Source organism: Rhinopithecus bieti, unplaced genomic scaffold (assembly GCF_001698545.2).
Source record: "Rhinopithecus bieti isolate Rb0 unplaced genomic scaffold, ASM169854v2 scaffold_11964, whole genome shotgun sequence".
Lineage (NCBI taxonomy): Eukaryota > Metazoa > Chordata > Mammalia > Primates > Cercopithecidae > Rhinopithecus > Rhinopithecus bieti.
This window is the reverse complement of record NW_016807677.1, coordinates 4,571,800-4,581,797: the sequence shown is the minus strand read 5'-3', so window position 1 is coordinate 4,581,797 and position 9,998 is coordinate 4,571,800.

The window sequence follows — 9,998 nt, the reverse complement described above, 5'->3', positions numbered from 1 at the left end:
AGCTTTCCACCTTACACCCTTCCTCTCCCTCCTTGGCATCCTTCCCAATGCTTTCTGTAACCTGAGCAATGGATTTAGCAGCCAGTTAAAATATTTGAGACGCTTGAGTGTTGATAACCAATTAGATAACTAGAGTTTCTGGCCTTATCAGTGTCTTTGTGGCTATGGATTTTCAACCCGAAGCTCTATGAGACGGCACACTGTGAGAACGAGGCAGAAGGCAGCCTTCTGTGTACATACAGTGATGTCCTTATGGTGTGCAGCCTCATTTTTACCCCCACAGGTAGCCACGACTTAAGAGTGACAAAAGAGAAAAGCTGACAGGTTGTGGACTCCAAGAAAGGGTTCCCTACCTCCCTGCAATTAAGGCTCATATTAATCACCCCTGGACTCACCGTACATATCCACTAAAATCTAGAGCAGGCCCTGTGGGAGCACATCAAATGTGATGAGTTATAGTTTTGGTGATAATTTTGCTTATTTGTTATTAATTACCAAGCACATGAAAGGCTCCCAAATTACTGATGCTTCTGACTCTAGGAGTTGCTTAATTTGGCTCTGCCTTGGAATTCTTTCCTGGGCACTCATGTCTGCCACAAGGTATGGTTTGAACAGAGAAAGAGGAAGAGGCTCAGAAGTTGCTTCTCTGCAACATATGTGAATACCCACCCACAACTGCAGCAGGAAGAGGTGAAGGGAGCAGGCTCCTAATTGCTGTGGTGTACCCAGGGGTACATTTCTTTCTTGGAGATAAGCAGAAGGCAAGGAGTGTCAAAAGAGAGATCACTGCCTACAGAAGTCTGTGTCATCTCTGAAGCATCCTGGGGCCCTCTGATCTGCAGTAGGCCTTGATGTCATCTGAGGCACAGAAGGACTTCTTCCAGCATTGGAAAGAAAAGCTTGGAGGGAAAGCTTCAGCTGCAGTTTCTGTAACGTTCTCCTCCATCCTTGCCCCATTTTTGCAGAAATCATTGTTTATCCTTGAGTACATTGAGTAGTTTAGCCCCACCGGGTAAAATTAAGTGAAAAAGAAACACTAGGTCCTGACTCAGAGAGGAAACTTGGGAAGACCAATATTATCAAGTAGACTTGATCTCTAAATTTGTGCTGTTTCGTGGAACTCTGCATCTGGATATGCAGGATGGTTTTTAAATTGTGAGATGCATCTACAGAAAAGTCCATAGAACATTTACATAGAGCATAAAGGTTAATATAAAATGCATGAGCACTGGTTAGCACTGCAGGATCTTTGAAGCCCCTCTTCCCGCTGTGTTCTGTAGCCTGAGCACAACTTCGAACTCCCCACTCACCCACAGGCAACCACTATCCTGACATCTAATGTAATGATCTCATTGTTTTTCTTGAGTTTTCCCACGCATTTATGCATCAGTAAATAATAAAATTTACTCTTGTTTGTTTTGGGCTTTTGGACTTTATAGATGGAATGAAAAGGAGGTCTTCCTTGGGACTTTCTTCTTTCGCCCTACATCATTTGGAGAATCATCCATGTTGATGCTTGTAGCTGTAATTGGTTCATTTTCATTGCAGTGCACTCCAATTTATTCTACCGTTGTTGGACTTTTAGGTTATTTCTAGTTGGGGTCTGTTCCAAACAATGCCACTAAGAACATTCATGTTTGTGTGCCAGATTTTTCTCTAGGTGTGTACCTGGACTGTAATTGCTGGGCATAGGGTATGCAGCAACTCAACTCTGCCAGTCAATGCCAGACTGTTTTTCATAATGCTGCATCAAGTTATACGCCTGCTAGAAATGCACAAGGACATCTGTTGGTCAAGGCCTTTGGTGCTGGTCAGATATGATTTTTGCCAGTTTGATGGCTGTGTAATTGTATCTCATTGTGGTTTAATTTGCATTCTACTGATGAGATTAAGTATCTTTTCCTAGGTTCATCGGTCACTTGGATTTCCTTTCTCAGAAAGGGTCTGTTCAGGTTTTTTGTTTTAATTTCATATTGATTCACAGAAGTTCTTTGAAAATTCTGTTGTCAGAATTCATAAATTCTCACTTGTCAGTTTTATGTGTTTTAGTATCTTTTCCCACACTGTAGAATGTCTCTTCACCCTTAAAGTGTCTTTGGTCGAACAGACATTCTTAATTGTAATACACTAGCATTTATAAATCTTTTATTTATGATTAATGGCTTTTGTGTCTGGTTTAAGAAATCCTTACCTGCACCCAAGGTCATAAAGATATTCTTCTACATTACCTTCTAAATCTTTAGAGTTTTGCCCTTCATATTTAGTTTGTTAATCTGCCTGAATTGTTTTCTGTGCATAATGTGAGGTGGGGTTCTAATTCCTTATTCCTCTCTACAGATACCCAATTATCTTAGCACTATTTATTGAAAAGTCTATCTTTTTCCCCACCAATCTAAGCTATCACCTCAGTCATATATCAACTGTTCATAAAAGTGCGGGTCTGTTTATGGGCTCTCTACTCTGTTCCATTGGTCTATTTGTCAATTCTACTACCAGTACTACTCTATCTTAATTACTACAGCTTTATAATAAGTATTTATATCTGGTAGAGCAAGTCCTCCCACCTTATTTTTCTTCTTTAAGAGTAGCTACTCTTGGCCCTTGGCACTGTCATGTAAATTTTAGAGCCAGCTTGTCAAGTTTCACCAAAAAACTATTGGGATTTTAATTGGGATTTTACTGAGTCTATAAATCAATTTGGAGACAAATGACATCTTTACCATGTGGAGTCCCCCCATCCATGAAGTGGTGTATTTCTCCATTTATTTAGGTCTTCTTTAATGTCTTTCAATAAAATTTTATTATTTTCTCCATTAATGTCTTATACATAGTTTGCTGGATTTATTCTTAGGTACTTCATATTTTTCAATGCCATTTGTGGACAATGTCTGTTTTAAATTTCATTGTTGCTGATTAGAAATGAATTTAATGTTTATATTGATTTCACATCCAGATATTTTGCTAAACTCTTATATTAATTGTAATAATTTACTTGTAGATTACTTTTTCATTCTCTCTCTATATCATCATGTTTTCTGCTAATAATAACAGATTTTTTTTTCCTCCTCAATACTTACATTTTTAACTTTTTTTTAACCTTACTATACTGTCCAGGATGTTGAATGAAATTGGTATTTGTTAGCATTTTTGTGTCTGTTCAACTTGAAAGGAAAGCTTGTAAATGGGTCATCAGGAAGAGTGATGTTTGTTGAGGTTTTTGTAGGTAATCTGTATCTGATTAAGGAAGCCTTGTTCTATTCCCAGTTTGGCAAGAATTGTTTTTGTTGTGAATGGATATAGAATTTAAGCTTTTTCTTTTTTTTTTCTGCATCTGTTGAATGGATCAGAAAGTATTTTTACTTTAACATGTACATGTGATGATTTGCATTAATTGAATTTTGAATGTTAAATCACTTTGTCTTCCTGGGAAAAACTCACCTTGGCCATCGTATAGCTGCTAGAAAACTAGGCTCTTGTGTTAGACTGCCTAGGTTTAAAAGTTGGCTATACCACTGTCTAGCACGTGACCTGGGCAAGTTACTTTACATCTTTATGCTTTGATTTTCTCATATGCTGAAATGGGGATAATAATAGCCCCTAACTCACAGAACTACTGTAAAGTTTTTTAATATGTCCAAAATGCTTAAAGCAGTTCCTGAAAAATAGTAAGCACCAAATACATATTTGCTACTTTATTGACCAGACAATAACTTGTTCAGGATTTTTATACTCATGCTCATGGGTGATTTTTAGCTTGTAAATTTTTTCTTCTCATAAGTAACCTTGGTATTAGGCGTTAGCTAGATTTATAAAATTAGTTGAGGGGTATTTTCTCTTTTTTTATTCTCTGAGTTTGTGTAAGATTAGAATTACTGATTAATTGAATATGTGGTAGAATTCACTGGTAAAGCCATCTGCCCTGAAGATTTTGTATGAAAATAATTTTCCATTTAAATTCTTTAATGGTTACAAGGCAATTCAGATTTTATATGTGTTATGTATTTATTTGGAAACTTCTAAGTTTAATGTTTCAATACATAGGCATAAAGTTATTTCTGATATCTTGTTATTATTTTTTAAATGCCTGCAGCATCTGCCATGAGGTTCCCCTTTTTATTCCTGACACGGTATAGGAGCCTGCTCTCTTGTTTGCCTTGATCAGTCTAGCTAGAAATTGGTTAATTGTGTTCATCTTTTCAGAGAACCAACTTTTGGGCCTGTTGATTCTCCCTATTAAGTCTTAGCTTTTCTGCTCTGCAGAATTCTCTTCTTTCTACTTTTGTCTATTTTGATGCTACTTTCTTACTTCCTTAGCTCATTAGCTTTCAGTTTTTCTTCTTTACTACTATGCATATTTGAGGACTAGCGTTCCCTTTAAATCCTGCTTTAGCTGCAACCCATGAATTTTGATATGTAATATTTTTATTACTACTCAGCTAGAAATATTTTATAATTTCCATTATGATTTCTTCTTTGACCCATAGGTTGTTTGTGTGTGTTGATTTCCAAACAAATAAGGGTGTTTTAGTTATCTTTTATTTTTTACTTTTAGCTTAAATGCATTGGTCAAATAGCATGTCCTGTATCATTTCAGCCGTTTGAGACATGTTGAGGCTTGCTTTATGGGCTAGTGTACAGGAATTTATTAGGGGCCTATGTATTCTTGAAACAAATGTGTGTCTTAGGCCATTTGGGATGCTCTAACAAAATGCCGTAAACTAGGTGGCTTATAAACAACAGAGATTTGATTCTCATAGTTCTGGAGGCGGGGAAGTACAAGATCGAGGCACCAACAGATTCAGTGTCTGGTGAGGGCACCTGCTTCCTTCTTCATAGATAGCACGTTCTCACTGTGTCCTCATGTGGCAAAAGGGTGAATGAGCTCTCTTGGGCCTATTCCATGAGGGCACTGATCCCATTCATGAGGGCTCTACCTTCATGATCTACCACCTCCCAGAAGACCCCACCTCCTAATACTACCATGTTGAGCATTAGGATTTTAACATATGAATTTGATGGGGGACAAACATGCAAATCATGGCAATGGGTGTTTTGGTGCAGTATATTGTATATGTCCATTAAATCAAGTTGGTTGATCCTGCTGTTCATGTAATATATATTTTAACTGAGGCTTTTGTCTGTTTTTAATCCTCCACCAAATATCTTCTTATTTCATACTTTGTATTTGTCCTTCAAGAGCTGTTTCTTTTTCTCTCCATTCTTGCCTTCCTTTGAATGGACAGCATTTTGTCATTCTTGTTCTCCTGCTCTACTAATTTGGAAGTTAATACACTTTGATTATATTATTTTGTGGTGTCTAAAATTGGAGTGTAAGTATTTTATTTTGGATCCCACTAAGCAGCAGTGAGGAAATGGGGAAGTGAGGCAGAGAAAGCAAGCAAGCTGACGCAGGGTGGATTAATGTGGAAAACTAGGGCTCAGCCACTTCAATTCCATCTTACTTATTTTTGACCACACATGGCATTATTTTTTTTATGTCTGTTAGAATCACCCATATGTTGGCCTTCTCAGTTAATTCTTCATTCCTTCTTGCATTTCAGACCGTCCACTGGGGTTCACATTCCTTCTGTCTGAAATTCATCGTTTAGAATTTCCTTTAGAGAGGACATACTAGTGGCAAGCTTTTAGTTTTGCCTGCTACTTTCTTTATTTTGTCCCAATTCTTCAAAGACTTTTTCTGGTTGTAGAATTCTAAGTTGACAGTTACTTTGTTTTAGCACATTTACAATATCATTCTCATATCTTCTAGCATGCTTCCTAGTCCTGCAAAGTCAGCTATTAGTGTAACTATCACTTGTGTTTTTTCTCTAGATGTTTTTAACATCTTTTGTAGTCTCTGGTGTTGTGGTTTTTTATCAGCAAAATGTCTAGGAGGGAATTGCTTTTCAAATATTTTGCTTGTGACTCACTGGACTTCTAAATGTAGTCCTTCCTAGACTGTTACAATGATTAAATGAGTTAATATGTGTAAAGCACATATAGAACAGTACTTGCACAAATAAGTGCTCAATAAATGCTACCTATTTTGGATTCTGTGTATTGATGTCTGTGTCAGTTCTTAATACATTGCTTCATAGCTCCAACCCACCCTTCTGTATTCTGTGGTGTGAAAGCTAGTCTATGTCTCTTCGCTTTCTCTTTTATTTTTTCCATTTCCCTTTCTCCCTCTGCTATGTTTTGCATAATTTCTTTTAGCCTATCCTCCAATTGCAAATTGGACAGATTTACAAATTGGCTTTTGCACACACAACTTTCCTTTGCCAGTGCCTCTATGTTAGGTTCCGCCAATGAGAGATTCTGGAGGGACATGCAAGGCTTAAGGAGGAGGAAGGGACTTACCATGTCCTGTTTTTTTTTTTTTTTTTTTTTGGCTTGTTTGCTTGTTTTTTGTTTTTTTACTGAGGTCTGGTTGTGGGCTTATGATCCTGTGAGCAATCTTGGCAATGGTTGTCTTCATGCAGCTCTTGGCTCAATGCATGGCTCATCTCTGCAGTGGCATTCCTTAGGTTCCTCAGGTGTCCAGCGTTCCTGCAGTAGCTGTGCTTTCTCATCAGAGCTTTTTGATGCTTGGTTCTGTGGACTTGTCCTCTAAGTTTCTAAGTTTCCTCTGGTTTCCTTGTTCTGTCAGCCTGGTGATTTTCTGCATTTGCCACCTCTGTTACACCCCAGAGTCCACCTTTACTCTCTTAGCTGTTAACCACTTTTTACTTAGTCAATTCTTTATAGTAAATTTTGTATTAATAATTTTTGACTCAAGTTTAAGGTGGTTTCTGTCTGCTGACTGGATTCTGATACAGTATTTATCATCAGTTCTGGAAAATTCTCTGTCTTTATCTGTTTAAATATTATTCTAGTCCATTTGATCTCTCTTCTCTCTCGGGAACTCCAGTCTGACATATAGCAGACCTTTCTTCTCTATGCTTGATGTCGCTTAGCTTTCTCTTTCACTTTTTCTATTTCTCTTTTGCCCTCTGTTACATTTTGGATAATATTTTAGCGTATCTTCCTATTTGCAAATGTTCTATTCAATTACATATGTCATTCTGTCAAACTCCTCTACTGCTAATATGGTATACATGGTATTGTATATCTATATATCAGCATTTTTAGCTTTTTAATATTTTAGGCTTTCAGAAAAAGGATATATATTGAGAGTTAGGCAGACATATTACTGGAACATGATATGTCAATATGTGGAATATTTTTTCCCAACCAACATAAGCAATGCTGGTGTTTATACTTTTGGTTTGTATAGTATTTTCTAGCGACGGATTTGATCTAGCACCTCTGGAGTCTAGAGTGTGTTATTTTCTAGGAGAATGCCCCATTATATTGATTTTTTGTACACTAAGTATTGTAGCACTGTTTTCTCATGAGATCATAGCCTGGGGTGATGAACCAAATTCTTTACCAGCAGACCATGTGGGAAGAACAGCCACCAGTGAACCAAATACCCAGACAATATGGAAATAACATGTTTTTCTTTCTTCTTGCCTTCCTTCTCACCCTGTGTTTCTTCCCTTGTATGTGCATTTATTTACTCATAACAAACATTTATGTAAGGGTGGGTAGAGGGTCATTACAAGGAAACAGATTCCTATCTATAATAAAAAATCTGATTCTGACTGTAAATCTTGGAAACTTCTGGAGAGGGTAGAAAAAATTAATAATAGAGTGAGGGGAAAGGGGTACATTATCAAGGCCCCATATATGCTATATCACCACTATGTCTAAAATTCCCTGGTAAATTGACCCATGAGTGGGAATGGGACACATTTCCCAAGGTAAGCATTCAACGTAAGGAAAGCTATCACTGAAATTCCTCAATACCTCAGATTGAATAGTAAAATAAGTACTGTTAAGTCCATTTTACTCACCAAAACTGAGGCTTAAGAATCTCCAAAGTTAGTTTTTCCAGCTGTCTATTTTACAAATTGCTAGTGGCAAACCAGGATCACAACTTACGTCTTTGGACTCTCTGGATGCCTCCTGCTGTGCTCCATTACTAGGGCAGTCAGCAGAAGCAGGGAGTGTCTGTGCTCCAGCAGCAGTGCCTTGGGTCAGTCCACAAAGACACCTGGCTTCCATTCTACATCCCCTAAGTCTGTGAATTGACATTTGAAGATACAACAGTTGCGATAATCTGAGACAATTTGCCTGCCACATGTAACTTCTTGCAATGGGCAATCTTAATACTACATAGGTTTCCTTTACTCCCCTTCCCCACCCCAACACACTCAGTGAGCAGGATCAGTGAGTGATCTAAGTTCAAGGGCAGAGGTTACCATTTGGAATTGCCAGAATGGAGCTGTGGGCAGTGGATGAGCAAATGTTTGCAGAGAATAGGGCCCATAGACCTTTAACAGAAGCAACATGAAGTAGAGAAAAAGAAAGAAAGATAAATGAGCTAAATAATGATTTTTTGTTTCTTAAGGCCCAGTTAGATACCCTAAAATTTGTTTCCATTATATTATTCTATTAACAATTATCTTTTTAACTTGAGATTCTTTGAGTGAGTTTCTGTGCCTTGTAACCAAATGGGTCCTTGCTAAGTTATCATCCATGGAATATTGGATACCACTGTATTTGGTACAATATGACAACAGTCAATTAATCAACCAATGTTTTGAACACCTACTAGGTGGACCAACCCATGATGTAGAATAGGGGATACAAGGAGAACTGATTAATAGTCCTCGAGCTAAATGAGCTGGTGACTTAGTTTATCATATATGTAAAATTTAGTGTGAGAAGAAACACTGATACAGACAAAACTGAGAACAAATATGTGCCAACACAGAATCAAGTGCTTCAGCAGAGGAAAGAGTCAATGAAGTGAAAGACAACTCAAAGAATGAGAGAAGATATTTGCAAGCTACCACTTGATGAGGGATTAATAAACAGAATATATAGGGAGCTCACACAACTCTACAGTAAAATATCTAATAATCTGATTTAAAAATGGGCGAAAGAACTGAATAGACATTTCTCAAAAGAAGACATATAAATGGCAAACAGGTATATGAAAAGGTGCTCAACATCACTGATCATCAGAGAAATGCAAATCAAAACTACCAGATATGATCTCACCTCAGTTAAAATGACTTTTATGCAAAAGACAGACAATAACAAGTGCTGGCAAGGATATGGAGAAAAGGGAACCCTTGTACACTGTTGGTTGGAATGTAAATTAGTAAAACCACTATGGAGAGCAGTTTGGATGTTCCTCAAAAAATTAAACATAGAGCTACCATATGACGCAGCAATCCCACTGCTAGGTATATACCCAAAGGAAAGGAAATCAGTATATCCAAGAGCTATCAGCACTCCCATGTTTATTGCAGCAGTGTTCACAATAGCCAAGATTTGGAAGTACTCGAAGTGTCCATCAGCACATGAATGGATAAAGACAATGTGGTACATACACATAATGGAGTACTATTCAGTCATAAAGAAGAATTAGATCCTGTTATTATGGAACTGGAGGTCATAATGTTGAGTGAAATAAGCCAGGCACAGAAAGACAGACTTTGCATGTTCTCACTTATTTATGGGAACTAAAAATTAAAATAATTGAACTCACAGACATATAGAGTAGAAGGATGGTTACAAGAGGATGGGAAGGGTAGTGAGGTGGGTTGGGGGGATGTGAGGATCATTAATGGGTATAAAAAACAGTTAGAGGCCAGGTGCAGTGGCTCATGCCTGTAATTCCAGCAGTTTGGGAGGCCGAGGTGGGTGGATCACCTGAGGAGTTCAAGACCAGGTTGGCCAACACGATGAAACCCCGTTTCTACTAAAAATATAAAAATTAGCTGGGCATGATGGTGTGCACCTGTAGTCCCAGCTGCTCAGGAGGCTGAGGCAGGAAAATCGCTGGAACCCAAGAGGTGAAGGTTGCAGTGAGCTGAGATCCTGTCACTGCACTCCAGCCTGGATGACAGAGTGAGACTCCATCTCAAAAAAAAAAAAAAAAA